The following is a 23,910-nucleotide window of genomic DNA, read 5'->3' as shown; positions in this document are numbered from 1 at the left end:
CGCCACCAGGGAAGCCCCAAGAGAAGTTTTTTGAAAAGCTTCCAGTTCAAGTCAGAATTAAGGTTAAGTTTCAACAGCTTGGCATAGCTGTGGATGTTTTGCTCTTCTCTGAAAAACGAAGAAAATCTATCATAAGCATGTTCAGGGGCTTCCCTGGTGGCGCAGTGGTTGAGAATCCGCCTGCCGATGCAGGGGTCACGGGTTCGTGCCCTGGTCCGGGAAGATCCCACATGCCGCGGAGCAACTAAGCCCGTGAGCCATGGCTGCTGAGCCTGCGCGTCCGGAGCCTGTGCTCCGCAACGGGAGAGGCCACAGCAGTGAGAGGCCTGCATACCACAAAAAAAAAAAAAAAAAAAAAAAAAAAAAAAAAAAAAATAAGCATGTTCATTCGAGAAAAATACTGTGTGTGTTTAGGTTTTAGCCATGCCCAAATGACTTTCAATTTTGTACACTGTTCAAGGGCAGAGTGTATATTGGTTAGCATGTGCTCATAGCTGGTGCATCTCCAAAAACTGCTTCACAAAGGCTGCCAGCTTCTGGACATCTTCGATGGTGACAGCGTTATGCAGAGAGGCCCGAATGCCTCCCACGGACCCAGAAGAACCATCGATGCAGCCGTTAAGAGCAGGAGCACCGGGTTGAGCATCACGACGACCCTCCTTCCCGTCAACAGCTCCTGCGAGGGTCGCAGCACCTGACACCACCGTGTCCAACCTCCCACCTGAAAGCCAACGCAGGTGGCCAGGAGCATCACACATCTCAGTCATTAGAAAATTCCTTCCTAACGCTCACAGGTAACCTAGGTTAGCTCAAGCCTTCGATGAGCCTGCCGTGCAGGGGGCAGGGAGTGGGCAGCTATTCTCATGCGTGAGAACATACATCTTCCATGGGGCTTACAGAATTAACTACTCTCTCTGATGTTCAGGGGAGCAACAGTGTCTGTTCTTACACTGAACCGGCTTCTGCCAGCTGCACCAGAGATGGGATAGCACCCTTTGTGCTGTCAGAGCAGAGATTTTCAAAGGTAATTCTGACCAAAGCTCCTAGAAAGTGTGGCCACGCCATGCTCTCGGCCATGGAACCGTATTAAGGGGTCTGTAAGCAGAAGCAGGAGAACCCCCGTAACAAATGATCTTTCCCAACGAGTTACAGTACCTGCTACTCCAGGATGGGCAGCCTCCTACATGTGTTTCCTTCAGCGTCTGGAAACTAAACCAGTTCTCTGACAAGCTTCTGGATGGGACGTGTACTCACCACCCATGCCCTTTCAGGGAGATCATATTGAGTTCAAGAGCTTTGTCGAGAAATCTTTTTTCTAAAGGATCATCTCCTTTGGTGTTGCCAATGCGAAATGGAATATTCATCTTGCTTCTATTCTGGGGCACCACTGGACATCTGAAAAACATGTTTTTTGTTCCAGCTTTTTTTCTGTAATGTGCAACTGCCATTAATAAAGCAACAGAAAAGTTTTAAAAACCATTTTAAGATGCAAACAAGAGATTAAAAAAAAGATCTGTGCCAAGACATTTATAATTTACATAGGGAGACCACTCTTGCATATGGAACAGTGAGCTAATTCTCGTATTCGAATCATACTTAATTTCCAAGAGCCTCAGTTTCCTCATCTGAATATTGGGAATAATAATAATATCTCCATTTCATACTAGTTATGACAATTCAGTGCTACAACATAAATGAAGCTACCAACCCATGGCACTCACACAGCAATGTGAATGACCCTTTCTCTACAAGGATGCAGAGAAAAACAATAAGTTGGTCCAAATAGTGGCTGTAAAATATAAAAATAACGAGCAGGGTCTTTCAAAGCACTTAAAACATGGTATTGTCCCAAGCTGTGTGACCTTGAACAGGTGACTCAATCTCTCTGTTGTGCCTCTCTGATGTGAGGACTAAATGGCCACAAATTCTCTGCAGCCCTCCCAGCAAGAGGTGGGGCCTAGTGCTCCACACCTTTTGAATCTGGGCTGGCCTTGCGGACTCGCCTTGACCAAGAGACTGCAACAGGAGTGATGCTGTGCAACTTCCAAGCTGAGGCCTCAAGGGGCATGCAGCTCCTCTACCTGCCCTCTGAAAATATCACTGCCATGTAAGCAAGCCCGAGCTAGCCTGCTGGAAATAACAGGCCCAGCCCACAGCCAGCACCAGCTGCCAGACAGATGAGGGGGGCCATTTAGACTCTAGGTGGATCACCAGATGACTTTGGTTGAATAAGTGATCTCAGATGAGACCAGCAGCAGAAACCACCCCACTAAGCCCAGCCCCACCTGCTGACTGAAAACAATCCTGAGCACAAGAAATGGCTGTGGTTTTCAGTCACTGTCTTGAAGTGTTCTGTGATGCAAAAGTAGATAACTGATAGAATTTAGAACAGTGTCTGGAACACATTCAATGCTAGGTACATATCTATTGAAGTCCATAAATCTGTCTCTTTATTCTCCGCACCTTGCACAGGGCTCATACAGACTCTCAAAAATGAATGGGTCACGTTTCTCCTTGGATACGTTTGTATTGGACTTCAGATTCTCATTTGGAAAGTAAGCAAGCCAAAATTATCTTCCACTGACAACCAAAGAAGACAAACAGAAGAAGAGCTGGCATGCTATTCTGGATTACAGGGAAAATATGTAATAACTCTGTCCATTTTCTCAAACACATCCTGTCATTCTTCCACTTCTACAGGGTGGGATTCATTAAAAATAAACAAGACAGAAAAGCAGTGTGAGGAAGCCCCCATTCAAAGCTATGCTCGCCCCTCAGGGCACACACATAATTCCTGTTAAAGTTAATAGGAGTCAAGTGCACGTCGACAGACAGAAGAGACACAAGCAGGGAAACCAACTATCTGCTAATAGGCTTTGAGCCTGAATTCTGGGCCCCCCTTGGCACAGCTAGTAGGTATCCTGGTTGACATTTACATTAAAAATTTAGTGTCTACCCTCTTTGATATTCTGCTGCCTCAGGCACCCCAGGTGACAGTCCAATGATAGAGCTGGAGCAGCTAAAAGGACACGTGATTTAAGGGGAAAACATATTACAAGGGGGAAGAATTAGGAACCTGCATTTACAAAGAATCTGTATTTACAGTCGTCCCCCCCACATTTACCCATCCTACTGTGAACGTAGGTGGTACCATGACAGCAACAACGTCGTAACAACTAGAAATTGAAGATTAACTTTGCACGGTGCCCGAGAGCGTCCCTGGTGTGGGGCTGAGGGAAGAAAACGATGAAGGGGAATCAGCTGCTCACAACCTGGCAAAACGGCTGTGGAGGGAATTCAAATGCCACACGACAAGCGCTGTGGAAGCACAGAGCTGAGCAAGTAACTCTGCCAGACAGAAGGCTGAAGGTTTCAGAGGAAGGGAGGTGGGAGGGGCAGGACAGGGGGAGACGAAGGAAGGGCATCTGGCACAGAGCTGTCTCTGCCAAGGCACAGGGGACCCCAGGAAGTTCTCTGCAGCACCTGGGGTGCTGGGTGCCTGGCTGGGGGCAGGACTGCAGACCGCAGAGGGCCCTGCAGACACGCTCTCCTGGGAACTGGATCGATCGGATCAACGAGGAGCATGCAGGTCTGCACAACAAGGAGCTCTGTGTTTTCGAAAAACCACTACGACCGCCATAGGGGCTGGAGGTGGGGACACTGGGGGAGAGGCCTGCTAGAAAGCTCCCACAAAGAACTTCTAGGTCCACAGAATCAGGGCTCGTGACCAAGACAGGGACGCTGGGGAGTTTCAAGCATGGGCAGTAAATGCAAATGTCAATAGGGACCCAAGGGTCATAGAAATGAGTATAACAGGCCCAACACGACAGACTCAGCACAAACTCCCTATGTTACCTGGTAACTGTGAGGGACTGTTCTTTACTCCCACAGAGAAACAGAGTCTCCCTTTTACTTAAAACATATGGCCCTCCCAGTGTGTTTCTCCCACTTTCAGAGACACGGGGATTATGAAATAAGACACCTGCAGTTAAGTCATCTTCCCATGTTCCACTAAGGGCTCCAATTGTGTGTATTAAACCCTGTGAGCCACACGGAGCACTGCCGTGGGCTGTGCTGGGCCACCGCTCCCAGGCGTTATCACCAAATCCCAGAGCGGGGGCAGGGCCTGTGGCCTGAACGAGTTGGGGGCAGGGAGAAGGTGCCAGGCTGACAGAGCGCCAGCACCGGGCCGGGTGGGCATGGAAGCAGCGGGTAATCCTGGGACTATAAAGCTTCCAGGACAGAGTCTGAGCAGCGCTGCCCAGGGAGTCTATGATGGAAGCTGATGAGGATGGTTGTGACCGAAAAAGCAGTACCACAGTCAGTCACAGAAATTTAGGAAATCCTGAATTAACAGGGCTACAAGGGTTTCTTGACTCAACTTCCTAGAGCGTCTCAAGAGCTCTGGTGAATCGTGAACTCCCAAGAGGATAATTCATACAGGAACACAGTTTTCCCCAAATGCATGTGGCTGAAAAACCCACTGCATCTCTGGGATGAGTATTCTAGAATGCCCACTGAGAAACCCCGGGACTTCCCAAGGTATCAGAGGGGTGTGTGTGAGGGGAAAGGCTCCACCTCAGCAGGAAACAGCAGCTCACAAAGGTGGTGAGGGTTTAGAGGGCGCAAGAAAACCGCAGGCAGTTGGCAGCGGATGACAAGATGCTACTTTCAGTGGTGTCTGCTGCAAAAGACAAACCAGAAACAAGAAAGGGCACGGAGAGTGCATCCTGAGGTGAGAGAAGCCCACAAAAGAATCACTAGGCCTCTCCTGACTGCCTAATTTTTTACATAAAAATTTAACTCTAAATTTGCACACGATTAGGAAAACTAGACTAAAAATACAAAGATCTATTCCCTTCCATAGAGGTGGTTGCCATTAACAGTCTTTTGTGCACTTTCAAGATCAGATACACAAATGTGTACACATGTATATATGTGTGTTTCAATATGTACATATATACATATATAGTATTTACAAATACAAACACTGTGGGTTTCTAAGTGGAATAAGAGACATGTCCTTTTCTACACCTGCTCTTTTCCCTTTGGACCTGATGACGTATCAGGCCATCTTCCCAGTCTGCTCACAGGCCTTCCCCGAGCTCCACACACACGTTCCTCCCTACCACGGATGGATCCTCATTTCCTTCATCAGACCCCTCCCGAAGGACATCCAGGTTGTCGCTAGAGTTTCCCCATTACGTAAGTCTCCCTCATCGGACTTGCGGGTGCCTGTTTGATGCACGCTCTGTGCAAGGCAGAGTACTGGCAGAGGGCAGGTGCCTAGAAGTAAAAGTCTTTGGTCAAAGAGCAAGAGAGTTTTGAACTTTGATGGATGCTGCAAGCCTCGCTCCAAATTTGAACACATTTGTTATACTTAACATACGCAAAGTGTGTTTGGTCCCTCGTCTACACCAGATGTTATCAGTCTTTAGAATTTCTGCCCATCAGAGGGAAGAAAATCCCATGGTTTTAACCTGCATTTCCTAAAGAAGTTGGCCCCTCTTCATTTGTGTAGTAGCCAGCTGTGTTTCTTCTGAGTTGTTTGCTCATACAGATAGAAACCAGCCCCTGCCTTTATAAAATTTGGTTATCCTTTTTCATTTATTGGTGGGTTCTTCTCTGTATCAACAGTCACCATTATATGTTAATACACTACCAAACTTTTGTGTCTGTCATTTTGTTTCGTTTATGTCTCGAACTAACTGTAGAAAACTTTTAAATTTTCATGTAATTAAATATCGTTCAGTTTATGGCCTCCGAGTATTATGGCTTACTTAGGAAGGCTTCTGTACTCCCTACACTTACACAGAAATTCTCTCCTGTATTTTGTATTTGCTTCTTGCATTTAGCTGCATTTGCATCTTTTCGACTGACTAGAATTTGTGCATGCTGTGATGACAATATCTAATTTCTGTTTAAATGAATTAGCAATGCTTCAATCAGTCAATTAGACAAAAAGTCAAGTTAGACTTTAAAATTGTCTAAGTTAAAATACAATTCTCAACTAAACAGGGACCAGTTTCTGGAGTTTTCCACCGATCTGTCTTTCCCTCTGCCAGTGGCTTTATATGTTGATGGGTAATAGGATAATATTATATTTTATTAATGTTAACATGTATGTTTAAAATATTTCATCTATCCTTTTGCACTGACTTTTTCAGGTGAACACTGAACTGACTTCTAGATATTTACTAATTTTTGTGACTATTACAAATGGGATCTTTCCTTGTTTTTTATTTTTATTTCTGGCTTACGGGAAAGTAACTGACTTTTACATATTTAGACACAACTGATCCCAATTCTGAACATGATCATTTCTAGTTTTTCCACTGATACGTATATTTCTGAAAAAAAAAACATCATTATCATCTGTGATTTTTGTTGTTTCTTTAGTAAATAAAGCCTCTGGAACCAGCCCCCGCCAACTCTCCGCATGTTCTTATCCTGCCTGATCCACTTCCCCACTGTACCTGACCCTAATCTGTCTGCGCTGCTGTACAACAGTGTCTGTTCACAGGGCTCTGATGACAAGAAAAGCTATTCATATCTGTAAAGCGCCAAGGGCTCTGCCTGCTTTATTTTATTTTGGGGTTGTCACTAGACACATCACATGCTTCCCTCTCTTTCACAAGGCCTGCACCCCATGTGAAAGGGAGAAAAGGTTACCTAATATCTTGATATGGATTTCGTCACTTCAAGAGCTTTATCATATTAAAATTAATATCTAATACATATTAAACACTATGTGTCAGGAACCTCCTAGGTGCGTTCCATAAGAACCACAAATAATACTGATAGCTAACCATTCAGGAAATAATTAAACGTTGAGGCATAACAATTAAGGCTGTTTTAATTTTAGCCCACTGGACATATAAGGGGTATAAGTTCTAGTAGCATTAAAAAAAAAGAAAGAGTTGCCAATTCTAAGAGTAGCTTTTCCTTTTCGACCACTTCCCAAAATTATAGTTCTCTTTTCCTGTCTAGCAGCTTTGGATGGTTCCTTCACCGATGGAGAACTTATCCACTGGTACTGAGAGAGAAATAATAAATATGCCATTTAAGTTACAGGTAATTGAGGAGGGTTTGATCTTCACTGCAAATTAAGACATTTTAAGTTAATAAAAGGTCTTCAATCTGCATTTCTGGGAAGCTAAATTAAGGCATCACACACCATTTTCAAAAACAGAAAAGCCATTTCATTTGAATAAAAACTTAGTTTTAAGATGGCAGGAAGTACGTTGATAATTTTCATTTAAGAAGGAAAGAAAAACAAGCCATTAAAGAGAAATTCTTCCGAGAGAATTAAAACATGTTATATAGCTCTGAATTGGCACTCCTTCCATTCTGCAGACCTTTTTACATAACTGCTTTCATCACAGAATGATTTAAAGTCAAATAAATTGAAATTAGAGTAATTATTTCCCAATGAGTGGCTATTTCCATTTAAAACAAAAAGCCAACTATTATTGCTTTTCTCATAAAATTAAATATGGAATCTACATTATGCAATTGTACACTTATTTCCTCCTTTGTGTATTCTAGTTTCTTCCTCAGAAACCTAAGATGACATACTGCAGACTGCCCACAGTGGGTAAGATTTTGGCAGGAGCAAAGGTCAACTTTAAACATTTTGCATCTAAAGTGGCTTTGGATACCTTTGGATAGAAAGTACAGCCTGAGCACTGTCCAGACACTTAGATACCTAAAGGGCATCTAAGAGAGCAAACCAAAGTCCTGATATTCCCGCAAAAGCTGCTCCTCCCATCGGCCCCCTTCTTCTAAGTGATACCACCCAGTTGCACACATAATCATCAATGACTTGTCTCCGTGTTACTATTTCCTTCATACCCCACATCCAATCTATCGGCAAGCCTTGTTAGCTACACCCTCAAAACACAACCTGAATTCAAGCGCTTTTCACTTGCTCCAAACTTCCAACCGAAGCTAAGCCAGAAACATCTCTTATTTGGACCACTGTGATAGTCTCCCAACTGGTCTCCCTGTTTCTCTTCTTTATCCCCCCAAGTCCATTCTCTCTACCAGCTCACCTTATTCAGATACTATTTGGATCATGCCTCTTTCCAGTTCAATACCCACTACTCATTTAGAATAATCCAAATCTGTACTCTGGCCTTCGAGACGTTATAAGATCAGACCCCTGGCTAGCACCCTGACCTCATGTCATACCACACTCTTCTTCACTCAGTCCTCTGGCCATGTCGGCCTCCTTGCTTCTCCTGAAATAATCCACCCACCCACATGCCTGCACACTCACGGCCTCCTTGTCCTGGAATGTGCTTACCCCGGATCTTCCGTGGCTTGCTCCTCTCTTCATTCAGGTCTCCGTGCAAGTGCCACTTCTCCAGTGACGCTGTCACCTAACAGACCTATCCAATGGAGTCCTACCCGCCCCTCCTCACTCTCCTTACATTAAGATATTTCTGCACTTCCTACTATCTCAAATTATGTTACTTATCTGTTTATTCATTGCCATCTGAACTCCTTCACTAGGATGTAAGCTCCATGAGGGCAAGACTTTTGTCTGTCTGGTTCACTGCTTTAGCCCTAGTGCCTAAACCTGTATCTGGCACACAGAAGATATTAAAAAAAATTACCTGTGAATCTGACAAATGAACAAAGTACTCCTTGCAAGAATTCAGAGGTTGCAGAGGAAACAAATAATGCTCTCGGTGGAAGCAGGCTTAGTATCTAGGGTCACCTCTATTCAGAGTAGAGATAAGAAGAATTTACAAGTATAATTCACTTTAATCAGTACATCATCTGCTAAAAACATAAGGGAAGTGCAAAATTAGAAAAGTACAGTTGAAGCTTCAACAACATGGGTTTGTACCTCGCGGGTCCATTGACACCCGGATGTTTTTTCAATAAATATGTACTATCGTCCTACACGATCCAAGGTTGGTTGAATCCACAGATGTGGAACCACTGACTATAAACTTCTACCCAGATTTTCAACTGCGTAGGGGTCGGCACCCCTAACCCCATGTTGTTCAAGGGCCAACTGTATATGATGAGGAAAGCTGAACACAGTAAGTTTTAAAAACTGTCAATATGTGAACAAATCTTTTTGTTTTGCTATATGTTAATCAATTTAAAAACAGTGACCACATACCAACAGGTGGATTTTTTCTTATTACCAGAACAAGCAGAGTTCTGTTGGTTTCAAGGGCCTTTAGTAAAGCCTTTGCTCCTTCACTGGTGAGGCCACAGTGTTACAGGTCAAGTGCTTTTGATGAAAGACAAAAGGTCACTGGCTAACTCTACAGATTTAACATATAGACAACTCTCAGTTTCTCACGTGTGGAAGAGTCCTGCACAACACAAGTCATGGCAGGCTTGTAATTTGGGGTATGGAAAAACAACAGAAACCTATACGCACACACATAATGCATAATCCAATTTAAAAACCTCTTCTTGGATGTGCAATGATAACCCTGGCTTTAGTACCAATAAATCACCCAACATAGTTTACAATTACAGAACTGTATAACTGTATACAGAAGAACTGTATATAACCTATGAGCAAAACGCATCACAAAATGAATCTCAGTTCATAATTAGCAAGGGCGGCAGTGGCATGTAAACCTCACGAGTAAAAACTGGTGGAGGTCAGAGATGCACGGCATTCTGTGGATCATGATCTTCAGCTCTAAATCACACTTGAAACTACTTAAAAGGGGAAAACAAAATAGAAGAAATGTAATAAGTGTTAGTTTCAGAGCAAAAAAGACAAGTCTAAGAGGATACAAATAATAACAAATTCAAACAATGTGTGAACAGACAATACATACTAAAAACCTATCATGAAAGCATGATGGTCAAGAACTCTCTCCATAAAAAGTCAGACAAAAACCAGAAAAACTGATCATGAGTTCTAGTCGTTCTGGGGCTGAACAAACTACTCATTTAAACCAAAGGGATCATCACCAAAGCACAGGTATTTAAAACTATTCCATGAAAGGAAACTATGGTGAGTCTTTTTTTTAAGTGTTGTGTGGACCATCACATTAAAGTAACTGGAGTCTTTCAACACCCCCATGACACACAGAAATAGCAAGTCAGACATACGGATCTGACAGGATATGATACAAGCCTTACAAGCTCTCACTACAGAAGAATGGACACACGCTCTAATTAACCAAATAGCCAGATTAATACAAACAGCCAGTAAACCTCACCAGTAAATCAAATGAATACAAAATAAAACAAAATGTGGTTATTCTCCTATCAGATTAAGCCAAGATTCTGTACGAAGAGCCTTGAAATAATGTCTATACCCTTTTGATCCAACAGCTCTCTTTCTAAGAATTTAACCAAAAGAAATAGTCAGAGATATAGGTAAGGATATATATCAGAGTACTATTTGTAAGTGAAAAACTCGACAAAGCTTATATACAAGAATGGATAAGCTATGTGCACTGTGGCATACTCACATAATGGAATACTGAACAATCGCAAAAAACGATGCAGGAGATGCAAATTTACTGACTTGCCAAAATGCTCATACTAAATTAACTGAAAAAAGTTACAAAATTGGGAGTAATCCTACTGGCACAGAAAATGGAGAGGTACTCACTTCTGTAGTTTTACATTTTTTTACAAGTGCTACAAGCCAGTGTTTGTGAGAGGCAGGCTTCACATCCACTGTTGGGGTGGACTACAAACTGGCATAGCATTTCTGGATGGTAACTCGGCGATGTGTATCAAAAGTCTTACAAGTACGTCACACTCAGGTCATTCCACTTCTAGTTCCTTACTCTACAGAAGTAATCCCGATGGACACAGACACGTATATACAACGTATTCACAATGTTTCTGACAGGGAAAAGCAAACTGTCTAAATCGAATGGCAAAGAACTGATTAAACTCTGGGACATCAATATGATGGAATACTACGATACATCATTAAATGAAAAAAGCAGGAATATGAAATAGCAAGTATACTACAATTTTATTTTTGTTATCCCCAAGTGGACAAAATATATTCATAGAAAAAAAAACACTGAAAGTATACCCACCAAAATGAACAGTGATTATGTCTGGGTATTAAGATTATAGGTAATTGTTCTCTTGTAACTCTGCATTTTCTATAAAGAATATATGCAACTCATAAACAAAGTTTACGAGCAAAATAAAACCTAACGGAAAAATGAGGCTTTAAAAAAATCCTATGACAACAGTATCATGCCAAAAGCTAAGCATATATCATATTAAAAATTCAATAGTTTCAATTTTAGAATTGACCTCCAAGCCACAAATCCTCACTAAGAGATTCCGCAAAAGCACTTGCACCCAGGTCACCAATGAGGTGTTGTAGTTCAGAGTGACCTGCCTCAAACTAGCCATACAGTCAAGATCAGATCTCCTGGAAGGAAAACTCTCAGCCCAGGTGTCTGCATGCCTTCTGGTGGTCTGATACTTCACAGATTTCACGGGATGAAATTAAGATGCTTGAATAAGGAAACAGAGTGTGCCTACTGAGTATGGCTTATTACATCAGAGAATCACACACACACACATATCAAGCATATATGGCAGGGGAATCAAGCTGAGAAATTAAACAGTCATTCTGGTTTACGAGTCCAGTGACCCAGATTCTAGTCCGTCAGTGATTAGATTCCAGCCACTGGATGACCTGTTTCTGAACAGTTATGTAAAGCTGGACAACTCAATGACAGTCTAGGAATTATTTTCCTTAGCTTCTAAGTCAGGGAATGGGTCCTAAATTCTATGATTACTGAGGCTCTAAATGTCATCATTCTGTCCTCCAATGGTCTCCAAACACCTGACTGGGTACGGTAACCCATAAGAAAACTTTTTAATATGCATCTTATTTATTAACAAATTATATACACAAAGTTCTATACATATAATGTATGTATATTATAAACCACACAGATATTTTTTTAAATGATACAAAGGCAAATAAGTTCTAATATTTTCTTTTCCTAAATCTAAGACATTTTATTATTATTATTATTATTATTATTAAATATTTATTTATTTATTTATTTGGCTGTGTCGGATCTTTAGTTGCAGCATGCCAGATCTTTTATTTGTGGCATGCGGGCTCTTAGTTATGGCATGCATGTAGGATCCAGTTCCTTGAGCAGGGATCAAACATGGGCCCCCTGCACTGGGAGCGCAGAGTCTTAACTGTTGGACCACCAGGGAAGTCCAAGGCATTATTTTAAAAACTGTATTACCAAACGGATCTCACATGCTACCTAGGGTATGCACACAGACTTTAGAGGCCTGGACTATGCACAGCCAGTTTGATGTGCCTTGGGAAAATAATCGTTTCACATTTCACCACAAGTCTTGTCTTAAAGACATTCAATTCTTTATATTCATAAAATAAATTTTGGTATTAGGGAACACTGAGTTTAAATGAAAAAAGTCTTATCACATTCTTGAGAAAATAAAGGACTCAAAGTGCCTTTGACACTCTAAAACGAAAATTATGAGTGTCATTTTTCTATTAACAGTAACTTCTAAAAGCTCCAAGCAAAAATAACAGCAATCACTTACAAATTAGTGATTGCTAATAACAGCAATCAATGACTGTAATTAATTACTGTAATAAATCAAAAACTATTTATACAAATTAGTTCATTTAAACCTCATAATGAGGCACAGAGGTTAAGTGATTGGTTCATGGTCACTAGCTATGAAATGGGAGAAAGGGAACTGGAACCTAGGCCATTTGGCTTCGGCACCCGTGCTCTTGACTGTTTTCAATCCCAGGGGTCAACGGACTTGCCCTCTATAGGATCAAAGAATTTTTCAATTTTTAAAATCTAAATTTAAACATTTCCAGCTTTGTGGGCTACACAGTTTCTGTTGCAACTACGCAACCCCACTGGCGTAGGGTGAAGGTAGCCATAGCTACCATGTAAACAACGGGTGCCACTATGTTCCAAAAACACTTTCTTTACCAGGTGACAGGCTGGATCTGGCCCACCAGCCATAGTTCGCCCATCCCTGATCTGCACCATCAAACTATTAAAAAGGCTTCGTGTCAAATTATTAAATAACTTTAGGCCTAAATACAGTCATTATAACCACTGTAAAGTTGTTAAGGCATTATTTTTAAAACTATATTTACAAATTGCTGATGTAGTGATTTGTATTAGCTTATAAACTACAGCAGCTGGTAAACACTTGATTGATTTAAGTCTTGAAGACTAGAATGGCATAATTTTTCACAGTATCACAATCAACATTTTCAGTAAATAAAAATACATAAAAATATTATGAGGTATTATATATTAAATCTCTTATTTCTAAAGTTAAGTGGATTATCTTTACTAAATGGTAGAATCCCAAACTGAAAACTGGTCATATTCTTTCAACACAACGAAAGCTGCACTCACATGTGTCAAAAGACAAAAATTAACTTCCATCTGTATCAATATATTAATGTGCTTCATTCACATATGTTTTCATGAAAGTTCAAACATAAAAAAATCACCTTTAAGTTCTTGGCCATGTGATCTGCTCCCTGCCATGTCATATTACACCCCATGAAGTTTACTGTCTTCAGAGAGATAGAGTTCTTTACATCTTTGCAAATAACTAAAAGGGAAAAACACACACACACACACAATAAGATGAAGAGCCTATACATTTGTCAATCTTGACTTATTTGCTTTTCTTGAGTCTATTGGAGGTTTATAGCCACATTCGTAAAATCATTAACTACAGTCTTCCCAAATAGGTAACTGATGAACAGATGCATTCTAAAATTGTCAGTAACAAAGTGTTATTCCAGTTAACAGCAGCAGTTTAATTGTATTTAGATATTAAACCTGAATACACTGAATACTGCAAACTTTATTCCCAACCACTCAGTAAAACACTACATACCTTTTGAGACATAGGAAAAAAAGGAAAAACCTAAAAATCTGAAGACTCTTCCTATTTTCATTTCCAATGACACTTCCCAATCTTGATGATCAATCAGTGATTTAAATGTCAACTATAAACCCAGTATTTTATCAGCTGCTATGCAGTATACTAGAGCCACAGAAGAGAGAGGACCTCAAACCCTCTGCTCCCTCAAATTGAAAGGCAGGCTTCCTGACCCCTCCAGACCACTACTGGACACAGGGAACACACACTAATGTTTCAGGACTCCAACTAACAGTCACCTGCTTTGTGATTACTTCCATGACACACCCCCACTAACACCACTAAGTTTGCTGCTCTTACGGGACATGACATATATTTCCTATTTTAACACATACCACAGTGTGTTATAATTATGATTGCAGATACATGTTCTAACAATTTAAAGATCACGATGACATTTTTGCTCTTTACATCTTCCTATTTCCCTTCCCATAACATTTCTTGAAGAGAAACATTAAAATACACACAAACAGGGCTTCCCTGGTGGCGCAGTGGTTGAGAGTCCGCCTGCCGATGCAGGGGACACAGGTTTGTGTCCCGGTCTGGGAAGATCCCGCATGCCGTGGAGCGGCTGGGCCTGTGAGCCATGGCCACTGAGCCTGCGCGTCCGGAGCCTGTGCTCCGCAGTGGGAGAGGCCACAACAGTGAGAGGCCCGCGTACCGAAAAACAAAACAAAACAAACAAACAAAAATACAGACAAACAAAATACAGAAAATATACAAAATGTGTGGTTTGTGGCTTAACAGAAACTTAAGTAAATTAGTTCTGACAGTATCCGGCATGACAAACTTCCACGGTACAAAGGAGAATGGACCAAGATTTGAGCAGGCACAGGAGACACTCCAGGCATGAACAACACCAAGAAAAGGTACACAGGAAGTAACGTGGTGTGTAGGAAATCATGAGGCCAGTCTAATGAGAAGGGACTTAAACAAGACTGAAACTCACTTTCTAAACCTCTATCTCCAAGTGGACAATTCGCAAGACACAGGTCCACCAAAGTGGCTGATTTATTCAATCCCTTTAATGGAGAGAACAAGTTTGAAATTTTATTGCTATAGTTTGCCCCAAAAGCAACTATCAAATGTTGGCAGGACACAATGAAGGCTTACCTTTGTTAACATAGATAAGTCTCTCTCTCACAACTAGCCATGTAGTTCCATGTTCCTTAGCGCAGCGACGCACTTACTCAGAATTTAAGAGCTTTACACAACTAGAAGGTCACATCTTTACTTCTTATCGCAGGAACATGACTTCTGTAAACTTTATTTCTGTCACAACCTAAACCAAAATTATTGTAAAATGAGTGATTTAAACCATATATTTTATCACCATTAAAAAGCATCTAAATAAAAAAAAAAGCATCTGCTCTGTGCTAAGGATTGGAAACGACTCCTGCCCTTAAACCTTCATTAAGGAGATGTATAAACTCAAAATTTCAATCACATGAGATAAAGTACCATAACCTTTATGCACAGAGGTTCCTATGGAGGCAAAAAGTTATATCTAAGTGACGGCTTCATGATAACCCTGAAGTACAATGTAGAAAGATGAGACCATGCAGAGTTGGAGTACAAGGTACATTAACTGCACAGGGAGCATCTGTGCAAAGACACTCAAGGCTGACACCTGCTGGGCACAGTAAATACTGCAGGTGGCGATGACTTAAAGGCCAGGGGTCCAACTGTGAGAACAGACAGAAAGGAAAATAGAGATGCCGGCCTAAGCAAGCCTGGGAGACAGCATGGACTGTATCCCACAGGTGATGAGGCCTGGGGCTACCACTGGCTGAGTAAGGGTGCCTCCGCTGATTAGAAAAAGGCACCCCGCTGCTGAAGGACTGATTAGATAAAGGGAGTGATCACAAAAAGCTCCCCTTCCTCAGGGTCAAAGAGCCCCAGGAGGCTTTTATGTCACTTTTATGGTATAATAGATTCCTACACCTATTTATATTACTCTTTTCAGAGCTGTCCTATTTTTGCCTGTTTTATGTTTGCCATTTCTATAAAATTCTTTTTATCTTCTTTTTGATTAAAATCTTTTTTCCTTTTCTTGTTTGTTTCTCTTAAGGCATTATCCATTATGTTCATTCACTCGTATTATTTTATTTAATTTATTTAATTAATTTATTTGTTTAGTTTTTGTGGTGTCAGGTATTAGGTGCAGCACGCAGGCTCTTCGTTGCAGTGCATGTGGTCTTCCCTGTGCCTCGTGGGCTCTCTAGTTGTGGCGCATGGGCTCCAGAGCACGTGGGCTCTGTAGTTACGGCGTGCGGGCTTACTTGCCCTCCAGCATGTGGGATGTCAGTTCCCTAACCAGGGATCGAACGTGTATTCCCTTCACTGGAAGACAGATTTTTAACCACTGCACAACCCGGGAAGTACCCACTCTTGTATTATTTTAAATGTAGTCTTCATTTCTGAATTATTTTTCTTTTATTTTGAATTCTGTCCTGAGTTCTATCATCTTACCTAATTCTGGTTTATGCTGTTCTTTCATCTTTTTTATTATGGTAAAATACACATAAAACAAAATGTAGTATTTCAACCATTTTCAAGTATACAATTCAGTGACATTAAATACATTCACAGTGCTGTGCAAACATCACCACTCTCCAAATTCAAAATAATTATGTCAGAAAAGATTGAGCAGGACCTCAGAAAGATGGAGGCAGCCGCACAGTCTCTGAATCTCTCCAAACCCTTACATGGAAGAAGATCAACTAAAACCAAACACCCATAGGTGGCATTTATCAGCATTTACCATTTCCAGAACTTTTTCACCATCCCCAACAGAGACTCTATAGCCATTAAACAATAACTTCCCATTCCCTCCTCAATCCATGTTCTTTCAACTTTTGCATTCTTTTTCCTAACATCTTTTAAAAGCCCACTGTGAAATAACAGGTTACAGTTTTGATCTGGTTTGTGGACCTGTCTTTTCCAACTTGATTTTATTGTCTGAAGAGATGCTATTCTGCTCCTTATTCTCTTTTTTCTTTCACTACGTCTGTACGGGATTTGATCCCAATCCTTTTCTGTGATTGATTTTTCGATGAAAAGAAGTTTTAAAGCACTTTGAAATGGAGGTGCGAGGCCATGAGGAAACATGTTCTTCATGGCTGTTTCATCAGTGGGCTTTTTCATTGGACAGAGTGCAGAGAAAGGACCCCATGAAAGCTGATCACCTTAGCAGAAATGATTTAGTTATGATTTCACCCTAGATTGGTCACAAATCAGCCTGGGAAACTCAATGAACCAGAGACAAGGTATAATGCCGTCTCTCCTTCTCTCTGCCTCAGCTCTCAAGGATTGGTCACCTACATGTTATTAGGAATTATTATTTGGTTTCTGTTCATAATTACCATCAGAAGACACAGCACTTATGGGCCCAATTACACAGCCCAGCTACACACCATTCTTCTTCACTGTGGCTTCCTGTCCACCAGCAGGAACTTGATTTATATTTGTTCTCCCTTCACCACAGCCCAGGAATTTTTGTGACTGACTCTCAGTCTCACCAGAATCTGTAGCTCTCACTCTGTCCCAACATCCCACCCCATCATTTGCTCCCCGAAGTGGACTCAAGAAATTTAGGTAAACTGGATATTTTACCATTGTTCACCATCTCTTATGAAACCAGAAGAAGAGCAGCTTTCTTATGGAACGACGCAGAACTTGTAAAGATAAAACACCAGTCTGCACGAGAAAGGGAAGAAGACAATGATGGAAATACTTTCTGGAAAACTATTTTTACATGATGTTTTGTTTGTTCCTGGTAAATAAATTGAAATCTTCTAAATATTCAAACAAAACCTAAACCACTAAATTCAATAATACAGGAATATAACTTTTTAAAAAAATTTCTTTGTCTGCACAGCATGTGGGACCTTAGCTCCCCAACTAGGGATTGAACCCACGCCTGCTGCACTGGAAGTGCAGAGTCTGAACCACTGGACCACCAGGGAAGTCCCAGGAATAAATCTTTTAAAGGAGAAGTTATAAATCCCTTGGTTATATGAACTGGAGACTTTTAGTAAGAAGTCATGTATTTAAAATGACTTGCAGCTTGAAAGAAAGGAAGGAAGGAAGGAAGAAAGAAAAAGGGACTTCCTTGGTGGTGCAGTGGATAAATATCAAAACTCAGTAAATTAATTTTAAAAATTTAAGAAAGAAAAACAAGCTGAAATCCACTGACTAATTATTCAGGCGGTTATATCTCGCTATTTCCAGATACATTCCTTTATCAACTTTTGGTAAAAGGTTATGCTATGTCAGGACAAATGAATTACAAACTTTTCTCTTTTTCCAAAATTTGAGAAATTCTCCTACACTTCTACCTTCATATTTTATAAAAAGGGAAAAGTAGTGACAACCCTGATACTTACATTCAATTGTATCATCTGGCCACATGCCCTCTACATCAATCAAATATCTACAAAACAACAAAATTCAAGTCACTTGTAAATAAAAAGAAAAGAAAATCAAGTTTTTGCAAAAATGGTCCAATTTCGCTTTACAAATATAGATATAAAAATCCTAAGAAAATATCAGCACATCTAATCAATAATTATTAAAGAATGATATATACCATGACTACAAAAAGGCTTTATTCCAAGGATGCAAGGATAATGCAACTTTAGAAAATCTATTAATATAATTATTTACATTAATACAACAATTTAATTAATAAATGAAAGAGAATAAAATACAGGACCAAACTGGCAGATGTTAAAAATTTATCTGATAACATACAACAGTCAGTTTCAGTCAAAATGCTTTGTACACTCAAAACAAGAGACTTAATATGACAGAGTATTCATCACGAACCGACAAATAACAAAAGACAAATTAGGATCAATATTAACATCATATCTAAAAAACCCTATCTAACCAACCACAGGAGCCAGAAGCTTAGGAATCACCATCACTGACAGCTATTTCTCCCTCACCCTCACCGTCACCCACCACCAGTGCTAACAATGATACTGCCTACATACCTCTAGCATCTGTCCACATCTTTCCACCAAAATGACCACCACACCCTGGTCCAAGCCACCATTATGCCCAATTTCTACAAAAGTCTCCTAACTTGTTTCCTCGCTTCCACTCTTTCTCCCCGCAGTGTATTCTCCACTCGGTAGCAAAACGATAGGTTGAAAGTGCAATTGGGTATGTTCCACACACTCACCTTCCACAAGAAAGTTCAATGGTTTTCTATTCCTCTTAAAGTCTGAAACCTTAAACATAAGCCTGCACGATCGAGCATCTACCCACACTTGCAGCTCCATCATCATGACATGCTCCCCCAACAGCCCGACCATCCCGGCCAGTTCCTCCCACATAGCATATGCTTTCCTCTTATAGGGTCTTGTGCTATTCCTTATGCTCAGAAATCTCTCCCCAACGTCCCTATCTGGTTAATACCGACTCATCCTTCAGATATCAGCTGAAACATCCCTGAATAAACCTTCTCTAAACTCCATGATGAGATCAAAAGCTCCCTAAAATATGCTCTCATGGTACCATGTCCCTCTCCTTGGCACTTGTCAGAGTTGTAATTCGACATGCAGAGTATGATTCTTGACTATCTATTCCCTCTCTGCACTGTTAGAATTCACAAAGGGCAGGTCAAGTCTCTTCACTCACAAAATTTCACAAGTCGTTTTGCTAGCACCCAGAAGAGTGCTTAACATAACAGATGCTCCATAAGTATTTCCTGCAGGAACAACCATAAATTGGTACAGTGTATCAACATCCACAAAAAGCATAAGGGCATAAACTCTTTGATGCAGAAGTCCAATTCTGAGTGAAGTTAACTGAGACAAAGCATATATATTCAAAGATGTTCACACAGGAATGTTCACTACTTGGACGTTTTATAATATCAAAAACTTCTGACTTTTATATGCTCATCAATAACCAAAGGAACAATGCAGCCTTAAAAAATAAACAAATGAGACCTAATGAAACTTAAAAGCTTTTGCACAGCAGAGGAAACTATGAACAAGACCACAAGACAACCCTCAGAATGGGAGAAAATATTTGCAAATGAATCAACAAAGGATTAATCTCCCAAATATATAAATAGGTCATGCAGCTCACTATGAAAAAAACAAACAACCCAATCAAAAAATGGGCAGAAGACCTAACTAGACATTTCTCCAAAGAAGACATACAGATGGCCAAGAGGCACATGGAAAGCTGCTCAACAATCACTCATTACTAAAGGAATGCAAATCAAAACTACAATGAGGTATCACCTCACACCGGTTAGAATGGGCATCGTCAGAAAATCTACAAACAACAAATGCTGGAGAGGGTGTGAGGAAAGGGAACCCTCTTGCACTGCTGGTGGGAATGCTAAAAATAGAATTAACATATGATCCAGCAATCCCACTACTGGGCATATACCCAGAGAAAACCATAATTCAAAAAGACATATGCACCCCAATGTTCACTGCAGCACTATTCACAATAGCTAGGTCATGGAAGCAACCTAAATGCCCATCGACAGATGAAAGGACAAAGAAGATGTGGTACATATACACAATGGAATATTACTCAGCGATAAAAAAGAACTAAATTGGGGCTTCCCTGGTGGCACAGTGGTTGAGAATCCGCCTGCCGATGCAGGGGACATGGGTTCGTGCCCCAGTCTGGGAGGATCCCTGATGCACAGAGCGGCTGGGCCTGTGAGCCATGGCCGCTGAGTCTGTGCGTGCGGAGCCTGTGCTCCGGAACGGGACAGGCCACAACAGTACGAGGCCCGCATACCACAAAAAAAAGAGAATGAAATTGGGTCATTTGTAGAGATGTGGATGGACCTAGAGACTGTCATACAGAGTGAAGTAAGTCAGAAAGAGAAAAAAATATTGTATATTAATGCATATATGTGGAATCTAGAAAAATGGTACAGGTGAACCGGTTTGCAAGGCAGAAAAGAGACTCAGATGTAGAGAACAAACGTATGGCCACCAAGGGGGGAAAGTGGGGCAGGACGGGGGTCGGTGGTGGTGAGATGAAATGGGAGATTGGGAGTGACATATATACACCGATATGTATAAAATAGATAACTAATAAGAACCTGCTGTATAAAAAATAAATGTTTTAAAAATTCAAAAATAAATAAATAAAATTAATTAACTAATTATTTATTTTTTAAAAAAGAATGAGCTTGGAAGACTGTCAAAACAGCACACAACAGATCACACACTCAAGCCCTGGAAGATGGGGAACTGCCTTAATTCCCCCACTTCGGATCACATCTCCATGCCTCACAAGTCTCAGTCTGACTGGGCTAGCTTTGGCAAGGGGACGGAGCTGGATCAGGAGTCGCTGCTGCCATATCTGGATCAAGTTCCAGTTTTGGTCTATCATCCAACACCTAGCCAGACATGCCCAGCCACTCAGATGAGAGGAACAAATTAGGATAGCTCAAAGAATAGGCTTCGTACAGCATCAGCCTGAAGGAGTTTGTGACCCTGGAAGAAATGGATCAGAAGAAAGGATCCGGGGGACTTCCCTGGTGGTGCAGTGGGTAAAGACTCCACACTCCCAAGCAGGGGGCCCGGGTTCATTCCCTGGTCAGGGAACTAGATCCCACAGGCATGCCCCAACTAAGAGTTTGCATGCCACAACTAAGGAGCCCACCGGCTGCAAGTAAGACACGGTGCAAACCAATAAATTAATGAATTAAATAAAACAAATATTTTTTTAAAAGATCTGGGAGTGTGGGATCTGTATGATGGACTTTGTTTATGCAAACCCAATTGGATTACTGCTGTGTATGCAGATCACCTGGGCTGTACAGGTGACTGGCTGATGAGACCCTTCACGTGCCCCTCCTGCATGGAGACAGTTGATGCAGCACTGCTTCTGTCCTACGAGACTAACTGAGCCAGTGTCTCTCACCTGACTTCAAGTGAACCATCATTTGTGGTGGTTTTGATCTTTTGTCGTTGAGCCCAAGGAGCCACGGATTGGGAATTAAGATCATGCATGAAACTGTCCTAAAAATTCCTGAACAGCTGCCGATGTTGGGGATAAGTACATGATCTTTTATAAATTTAGGGGGAAAAGTAGGATGCTATTTCTATGTAAAGCCATCACCCAGTGTTTAAAAATATAACTGTATTTAGATATTGTAATTTCTCCAGTACATAGGAATTGTGTAAATTGTTACAGGAGCTACATATATTTCACTTGTGTGTCGAAGATTAGGATAAAGATAGTGGTTGTTTTTCCTAAGTGAGATAACTTTCTTCTTCCCCCTACCCAAATTCTTTTCTGAAGTTACTGGCATTTGGGTCAAGGTTTTATTTAAAGCTACATTTTACAACACTGGCACAAAAAAACTAGTTTTAAGCTTGTTTGCATAGTTCTTTTTTTTTAGAATAAACATAGAGCATTTATTTTTTACTTTATAGGAACTCCACAAGTTAAGGTCCCATTGTTCTTTGGCTGTGATTGTTGTTACTATTGATGTTGCTGTTTTCTGTGTTTGCTGGTTCTTTCTAATCTACCATTTGCCATTATTGGCATATGATCATCTCAGGGTTACAAGATGGCTGCTGTAAAACCAAGAATCATATTCTTGGTTTTAAACAAGGAAACAAGGAGTGAGCAGAAAAAGAGCCCAAATGCTCATTTACCTAATGCATATTATTTATCTTTTTTCAGAGAAAAATATCATTCTCATAAGCACAATAACAGCCTTCCCCTAATTACTCATTTGCCAAAACAGATTGATATGACCATTCATAAGACAATTCATGGCAAAGAGGGATAGGATAATGATTGTCTCAGCCTAACAAGGATTTATCCACTAAAGCTGAATGCTTCACTCCTCAAAAAATCATAAAGTTCTATGAGCAAGGAAGAACTACTAAGGAACTGTTAAGTAAACCATTCAGAATTGTTTGTCCAAGACCATATGGTTCTTTTTTTCCATTGGAAATGGAATTCATTGCCTTAGGTCTTCTTAAATAGTGTTCTCTTACTGTTGGAGCTGGCTCTGTGCTTGATAACCAGTTCATTTATAACCTGTTACAAGTGCGATATCCACTGGCAGTTAAGAAAGGCAGAATTCAAAGTGATCTCCTACCTTGTAAGCAAACTGAGATTCATGGTTCCTCTTCTCATTAAAAAATGAGTTAATGTGTCCAGAAACTAACTCTAGTAAATGGGGATTTAACATTACCCATTCTTATGTGTTTCATCTAATCATTTTGGTTGTTAATATGGTGATAATTAAAAGTCAAGGTAAATTTTCAACATTAAGAATTCTGATTTATTGAGCTTGAATTATGCCACCATGCTTATGTAAAAATGAAAGAGGCACCATGGTTAAACTGAGAAAAGTTTCTCAGTTGTAACAATTTTGACTTATTCTTTCCTGTGACCTCCTTCCCTGTTGTCTTGAACCACAGCAAAAGGATACTGCATGTCTTCTTATTGTAGTGCTGAGGTTACGGAAGTCCTATAAAACACATCTCAGTCTCTGTTTCCTGGAAGGAAAGTCCTGCTAGTTGACTGACAATTCTAAGCAGGGAGAATTAAGATAAATGTGTTTCATGTTTTGCACACAAATGCAGAATTTGTATAATCACGACTTCACAGTTGTGATCTCAAAAAAGAAGGAATTTCTCCTTTATATTTTTCTTGCAATTAAGGTAAGAACACTCTGAATCTCTAAGCTTCTGAAGTGTTAGAAGTAGAGATGGTCTAGGAAAGATGGAGTTGTAATGTTTTACCCATTTAGCATGTGTTTATTTTTTCTTATGTACTGGAAGGTGACATATTTGTTCAGCCCAGTGATACTACAGCTAAAAAATCTTTCATTACTACAAGGAGAAGCAATCTCAACCTAACAAATCAGAAGTGTTTCTTATTATTTTATATTGAGTTGAATATTTAACTCAACACTTTTCTACATACAAAACACAAGTCTCTTGAAGGGTTCTTCAT

The 23,910-nt window shown here is 40.6% G+C and overlaps 1 pseudogene; it reads right to left on the bottom strand.

Annotated features, from left to right (window-relative positions):
* Window positions 1-488: 488 nt before the first annotated feature.
* The window catches only part of LOC131755777 (RNA/RNP complex-1-interacting phosphatase-like), a 91,926-nt pseudogene continuing 68,504 nt past the window's right edge, over window positions 489-23,910 (bottom strand).

The sequence above is a fragment of the Kogia breviceps genome, chromosome 4 (genome assembly GCF_026419965.1).
Source record: "Kogia breviceps isolate mKogBre1 chromosome 4, mKogBre1 haplotype 1, whole genome shotgun sequence".
Lineage (NCBI taxonomy): Eukaryota > Metazoa > Chordata > Mammalia > Artiodactyla > Physeteridae > Kogia > Kogia breviceps.
The sequence above is the reverse complement of the archived record's forward strand: the minus strand, read 5'-3'. Positions and strand labels throughout refer to the sequence as shown.